Source organism: Elgaria multicarinata, chromosome 3 (genome assembly GCF_023053635.1).
Source record: "Elgaria multicarinata webbii isolate HBS135686 ecotype San Diego chromosome 3, rElgMul1.1.pri, whole genome shotgun sequence".
In the NCBI taxonomy this organism is placed as follows: domain Eukaryota; kingdom Metazoa; phylum Chordata; class Lepidosauria; order Squamata; family Anguidae; genus Elgaria; species Elgaria multicarinata.
In genome coordinates, this window is record NC_086173.1 from 6,009,344 (window position 1) to 6,017,167 (window position 7,824).

Below are 7,824 nucleotides of genomic sequence, written 5' to 3' on the forward strand. Positions count from 1 at the left end.
CACCCGTAAGACTTATGAAACAAGAGCCCAAGCTGGCACCCTCTTTTGCAAGGCCCTAAGCCTGAAACCTTAAACAGTAGCAATAACCAAGAGGAAAGCTCTAGACTCCGTACCAAGGCTTAATTGGAATAAAACACCCACTTCCAAGTATGATAGGTGGCAAGTTTGTTTACAAAAAGGGGAAAGGGAATAATATACAAGGAAACAGAGCAATCTTTGGAAACTACTTGTAAGGCAAAACAACCAAGCTAACTAGATCTGTCTATACGTACCAAGGCACAGGTCCTCAATAGAACAGGACCTCAGAAAGCATTAGTCCCACAGAGACAAGGGAAAGGGCCAAAGGAAACCAGACAAAGGCAATGGGCAGCTGTAGCCCCCCTGGTTTTATACCCAGAAATCTTTAGCCAGGGGGGATTCTACACGCCGTACTGAGGGCGCTTGCATGCGCCCCCAGTGCGGCCCCAAAGCGATCGTGTAGCTTGCCTGGAGAAGCGACGAGGAAGAGGCGTCCTTGCCGCCGCCGCCGCCACCCACCTACCTCCAACCCAGCTGGGTCGGGGAGCTCGGCGGAAGAAGGCGGGGTGGAGAGCGGAAGAAGCTCTCCACCCCACCTTCTTCCACCGAGCTCTCCGTCCCGGCCGGCGAGGAAGTAGGTGGGTGGCGGCGGCGGCGGCAAGGATGCCTCTTCCTCGTCGCTTCTCCAGGCAAGTTACACGATCGCTTTGGGGCCGCACTGGGGGCGCATGGAAGCACCCTCAGTACGGTGTGTAGAATCCCCCCAAGACAAGGTGATCCTCACTAGGCAAATACAAGCTCACCAAAACAGTCTTCTCAGGCTTCCTGTGAAACACACACACAGAGAGAAGTATCTTGGAATTTCAATAGAACCAAGCAAATTCCTCTGCCCCCTGCCCCAAGGTACTTCATTCCAGGTTGGCCTTGAATCAGAGTGAGCTTAAAATAAAATAAGCTTAAAATAAAATAAGGGTTATGAACAGAATGAGGCTGCCTGGATTCAAATCCTTACATTACCATTAAGCTCACCCTGACCAGTTGCTTTCTCCCAGCCTTGCCTGCAGTGGTGACACCAGAAAAAAAAATCAGTGCGGGCACAGAAGGGGCAAAGTATATTTCTATGTGGGCAGGCTGTATCTCACATGTTAGGATCTCTAAAAAAAAAATAATTGTATATCTCCCACTAAAACTGCCACCCTAACCATATATTCTGAAAAATCATATATTGATTAATTCGGGTATTTTTTTAATATAGCATGTATTAGCCAAATTCAAATTACACTTTCAAACAAGGGTCACCACACAAACATTTTTCTTGACAGACAGAACACTTTCTCTAGAAAAGAGTTACTTTTGAACCAGTGCAAGCAGAACCAGGACGGTAGACTGTAAGCGTTCATCACTCCTAATTCCAGATCATTTATGAATAAATTGAAAAGAATTGGTCCCAGTACATTGATCCCTGTGGGACCCTGCTATTTACTTCCCTCCATCAGGAGAATTGACCATTTATTCCTACTCTCTATAAACAATTAGGAGTTGTAGGACTTATATCGGTCTAAGCATGCCTGGAACTATGCCTTTAACTTATCTTTTCATTCTAGCATGAGTACCAGAATGAAATAGGATTTCCTTCTGTTGCCCTAATGCTGAACACTCTTACTTCAGAGTAAGCACTGTTTTTGTTATAGAAAAAAGATTTTTTTTTAAAAAAATTAAATTTAAAAATAATCATCTGTGACCACGTACAGAGTTTTCTTATGGAAAACCTGGCTGGTTCAGTGTTGTGATCATTTGACTGGGACTGAAATCCAGTTATGCATTACTGCAGGAAAGGCACTCTATCATTACTGTACTTATTAGTACAGTCTTTACATATTGATATCCCTGCTATTGTAGTACTGCATTGCCTTTCAGGCTGCAATCCTTTGAACATTTACCTCAGAGTAAGTTCTATTGATCTCAGTGGGACTTACTGCTGAGTAGACCTACATAAGATTGCTCCCACCCTCCCTCTGGGTCTCTTCATGGGAAGTTGTCACAGGCACTTGCCACAAGCTAAGAATTGTGAGAGATTAGGCCCAAATGTTGTTGCCTCCCTTCTGAAGCAGCTTTGCCCATTATTATTATTATTATTATTATTATTATTTATTTATTTATTTATTTATATAGCACCATCAATGTACATGGTGCTGTACAGAGTAAAGCAGTAAATAGCAAGACCCTGCCGTATAGGCTTACAATCTAATAAAATCATAGTAAAACAATAAGGAGGGGAAGAGAATGCAAACAGGTACAGGGTAGGGTAAGCAGGCACAGGGTAGGGTAAAACTAACAGTAGAAAGTAACAGTAGAAGTCTGCACAACATCAAGTTTTAAAAGCTTTAGGAAAAAGAAAAGTTTTTAGTTGAGGGTACAAGGGCTGTGGAATCGGCACATAAAACCTCTGACTCCTTTATTCATGGCACCTCCGGCTCCTTTAATTATATATTGATATAGGAAATAAATTTTCTATATATTTCCTACATCGACTGCAAGCACGCAGCTTTTTAGAACCCTAACCTGCTAAAGCTCAGGTCTAAAGGCTATAGCTAAGACATTCTGGTGTGTTTTGTGTGTGTGTGTGTGTGTGTGTTTTTATTAAAGAAGCCCAAAAATGAAAACAATGAGGTTATATTTTCTAAAATCCAAATAAAAATCTCCTTTACTGTGTTACGTGATATGCTCTCATTAGACCTGTGTACAACTTGCACACGTTCTAATGAGACTCTCTCACACACACTGGTAAGGAATCTTTAGACATTCGTCATAGAGCGTCTGTGGCTAAGTAAGGCGATTCTTATCTAAATGAATTGCTTGACCTAGCTTTGTGATTGCTCTCAGCCCCATTCCTGTTTTTTTTTTTTTTCCTCATCTCTGTTGGAGATGGAGGGGTGAAGACACCTTGACTGTTGGCTGCCTCAAAATGGAGTCTGTACTGCTCACTCACAGGAGAGGTACTTCGTAACAACTATTTTATTCAGTTAAAATTGAAAGTTTGTTTTTGTGCTTCCTTTCCTTCCTCCCCTCACTCCCTCCCTCATACACCCCAAAAAACTCTTTCTTCTTCTTCTTCTTCTTCTTCTTCTTCTTCTTCTTATTATTATTATTATTATTATTATTTATTTATTTATTTATATAGCACCATCAATGTACATGGTGCTGTACAGAGTAAAACAGTAAATAGCAAGGCCCTGCCGCATAGGCTTACAATCTAATAAAATCATAGTAAAACAATAAGGAGGGGAAGAGAATGCCAACAGGCACAGGGTAGGGTAAGCAGGCACTGGGTAGGGTAAAACTAACAGTATAAAGTCAGAACAAAATCAAGTTTTAAAAGCTTTAGGAAAAAGAAAAGTTTTTAGTTGAGCTTTAAAAGCTGCGATTGAACTTGTAGTTCTCAAATGTTCTGGAAGAGCGTTCCAGGCGTAAGGGGCAGCGGAAGAGAATGGACGAAGCCGAGCAAGGGAAGTAGAGGCCCTTGGGCAGGCGAGAAACATGGCATCAGAGGAGCGAAGAGCACGAGCGGGGCAATAGTGTGAGATGAGAGAGGAGAGATAGGAAGGAGCTAGACCGTGAAAAGCTTTGAAGGTTAACAGGAGACGTTTATATTGGATTCCGAAGTGAATTGGAAGCCAATGAAGAGATTTCAGAAGCGGAGTAACATGGTCAGAGCGGCGAGCCCCCACAAACAACCCAGTGGGGCCCAGCGCTTACCGCAACCAGCCAAGATTACCAAACTCCTCCTTGTGCTTGGAACTCACATGCTTGGAGCACCTGAGTCATGGCCCTGTTCCCTCCAGTCCCCCAGCCTCTTCTCCTTACTTAGAAAAAAGCCTTAAGCAAGGCCAGGCCACGAAGGAAGGGAAGCTTCCCCCATGCAAACAGGCACCCTCTTTCTCTTAGTACTCCAAAGGCCCACTGGACAACCAAGAGAAGGTCGTGCTTGGGTGACCATATGACCGGATTTGCCCGGATCTTCCCGGTTTTCGATGGCAAATCTGGGAGGGGAAATCCGGATTTTTTTCAAAGAGCAGTTCTAATGGGAATTAACAAAGATGCTTATAACTCCGTCATTTTTAAAGATAAAGTCATGAAACTTGGCACAATGGTAGCTCTTAGGAAGGGCTTTTGTCACACCAAATTTGAAACAGATCTGTTCATCCATTGATTTTTTAGGATTTTTTTTAAAAATTGAGGTTTTAAAATTATTATTTTTTAAATTGTCATTTTTAAAGATAAAGAGATGAAACTTTGCAGCATGAAAGGATTTAGGTAGAGCTTTAGCCCCACCAAATTTGAAACAGATCCGTTCATCCATTGATTTTTAAGGAATTTTTTAAAAATTGAGGTTTTAAAATTATTATTTTTAAAATCGTCATTTTTAAAGTTAAAGAGATGAAACTTTGTAACATGATAGGATTTAGGTAGCGCTTTAGCCACACCAAATTTGAAACAGATCCGTTCATCCATTGATTTTTTATGATTTTTTAAAAAATTGAGGTTTTAAAATTATTATTTTTAAAACTGTCATTTTTAAAGATAAAGAGCTGAAAGTTGGCCCCATGATAGCTTTTAGGTAGGGCTTTAGCCATACCAAATTTGAAACAGATCTGGGGCCTGTATCAAACCCTGTTAACAACAACAGCAGCTTGCAATGAGTGAAGATACAGTCAGAAAAGATATTTGAGGGAAGGGGAGAATGTAACACACAGAGTATAGCGAAAGCTTCAAAGTACAGCAAAACCTACAAAAAGTAGGAGTGAGTGAAGTTAATTTCAGATACATTGAATCTCTCACTTGTTCTTTATTTCAGTGATTTTAACATTAAGATGTTATGTAGAACAGATTTGTCTTAAATGTGTGCTGTAAAATCAGACATGTGACCAAGGCTATGTTCGGGTGGGCACGCCCCCTTGGTGCTGGACACGCCCCCTTGGGGGCGACCATGTTGTCCTCCTTTTTGGTTTCCAAAATATGGTCACCCTATGCTTGCTTAGGGTGACCTTATGAAAAGGAGGACAGGGCTCCTGTATCTTTAACAGTTGTATTGAAAAGGGAATTTCTGCAGTTGTCATTTGTATATATGGAGAACCTGGTGAAATTTCCTCTTCATCACAACAGTTAAAGCTGCAGGTGCCCTGCCCTCTTTTAAATCTGGTCACAGTATAGCTGCAGTATAGCTCCTGCAGCTTTAACTGTTGTGATGAAGAGGAAATTTCTCCAGGTGTGACATGCATACAAATGACACCTGCTGAAATTCCCTTTTCTATGCCACTGTTAAAGATACAGGAGCCCTGTCCTCCTTTCCATATGGTCACCCTATGCTTGCTGCCTGTATGAATTAACTGGCCACTTCTCACCCCGCACACTAAATTTTAAAATAAAAGAGATGAACAAGAAAGAAAGGGTCTCCCCACTTTACCTCCACAATGAAGGAAAGTTGTTATTCCCTGTCCTGTGCTGCCTCACTTCCATGCAGATAAAAAAGAAAATAAAAACAAAAAATGGGGGGAAGGGGAATCCTCCTTTCTCCCTTTCCCTTCTTCTCTCTCTCTCTCTCTCTCTCACACACACACACACACATAAAATAAATTAAAAGGTAAGGTTGCTGCTGCCTGCTGCTAAGGCGTGGCTTGCTGGCTGGCGCCTCATGGCCACTGCAAGAGTTCTAGAAAGGAGGGAATCTGGGAATGATATGCACAGATGTGATAGTCAAAGAGAGGAAGGATGCAGGGTTTGGCTTGGGGGAAGGAGGTTAAAGGATTTATCCCACTCGTTCAGCCAGGCGATTGAAGGAGGGGCTATGACTGCATTAAAACAGCAGCAAGCAATTCCCAGCCTGACTGGTTGAGAAAAAACATCAGGCAGAGGTTCTAGCCCACCCCAGCAATGCAGCTGTCCACCTCTCCTGAGTTACTTCTCTCTCCTGCATGTCATGTGCTCCCTCTTTCCCCCTCGTGGATGGCCACTGGTCTATTGGCATCCTAAAGAGAGACCTTTGTGTTGGCTCAGTCAAGGGCTGCAGCAGAACTGTTGAAGTGCTATATATACAGGGCTGGTGCTACCATAGAGGCCACTCAGGCGGCCGCCTAGAGCCCCAAGCTAAGAGGGGTGCCGGGCACAGTGCAGCACTCATGCGCATTGGCTGTGAGCTGGCCCGGCCCAAGGATTCAACTGGGCCTGGGCGGGCGAGATGGCACCCCGCACCCTCCCAGCCGAAGCGAAGCCAGGGACGCTGGGGTGAGGGTGGGGCAGCTCCACGTTCGGACTTCAGAATGCGCCCAGAAGAGAGAGAGAGAGAGAGAGAATATATGGGTGCATGGGGTCTTTGAGCGAATGCATGTGTTCATGCGTGTGTTTGTTTGGAGTGAGTGATGCGGAGTGTGTGCATGCACGCGCGTGTGAGTTGGGGGGGGGATGATTTGGAGGTGATATTCCTATTCAATAATGCATTTTAGACCCATAGACGTTCCTTTCCAATTTGTTTGCTATAATTGGCATGACGTATTTCTTGCACTTTAAAATAATTTTTAGCAGTTTCAAGTTTTGTGCTTCTTATTTTTTCCAGGAAACATATGTTCTTAAAAATCAAAGTTGGCATTTTAGGGTGTGTGTGTGAAAGTAGCTCACCTTGCCTAGGGTGCAAAATAGTCTGGCACCGGCCCTGTATAGGTATATATGAAAAAGTGTCTTTCCTTCAAGCAATTACAGGAGACCAGCAACTGGGGTGGGTGGGGCAAGGTCCTTGTTTTTTTGGGGGGGGAGCATTTCCCCCATCCCTTGGTGCCGCCACTGCCGGGCTGATGGGAAGGTAAAATGGGGAAGGATGGGAGAGAGAGAGAGAGAACCCTGTCCTGAGATCCTCAGAGTAAGATCATATATATTTTTAATGCTGTTACAATTGCAAACAAAATAAACGAGATGAGAACTGATAAGGCGTGTTCGCAGATCTACACTACTGCTTTAAAACGGTTTATAACAGTAGTGACAACTATTGAGGCCCAGGACACGCTCCCTATACAGTCTTCAAAACATTTTCAAAGTGTTATATCCTGCTTAGTGTAGATCAGCGGTTCTCAACCTGTGGGTTGCGACCCCTTTGGGGGTCGAACGACCCTTTCACAGGGGTCGCCTAAGACCATCGGAAAACACGAGTGCCCGCCGTGATGATTTATTTGTAATTAGAAATAAATATTTCACAATATATAATTACATATTGCTTTTGTGCTTAATCACTATGCTTTAATTACATTCAATTTGTAACAATGAAAATACATCCTGCGTATCAGATATTTACATTACGATTCATACCAGTAGCAAAATTACAGTTATGAAGTAGCAACGAAAATAATTTTATGGTTGGGGGTCACCACAACATGAGGAACTGTATTAAAGGGTCGCGGTATTAGGAAGGTTGAGAACCACTGGTGTAGATCTAGGGCTGCGGAGATGAAACGCGTCAACGACTGGGAAACACATCCTCAAACTCTGCATAAGCGAGCGGAAAGTCTCGCGCGCCGTCAAGAGCCGCAGGAGGTAAACGACGGACAAAATCCAACGGGTGCAGTTTTGGGAGCGGGGAAAACTGCACCCCTTGAATGTCGGCTTCATTGGCGCCTCTTTCTGTGCGAGGTGTGTGCCTTTATGTGAAGCGCCTTTCGTGGAGGTGTGCGAGACGCGCCTTCCTTTCAAATAACCAGGCGGCGGGGTTAGGGTGACCATATGAAAAGGAGGACAGGGCTCCTGTATCTTTAAAAGTTGTAT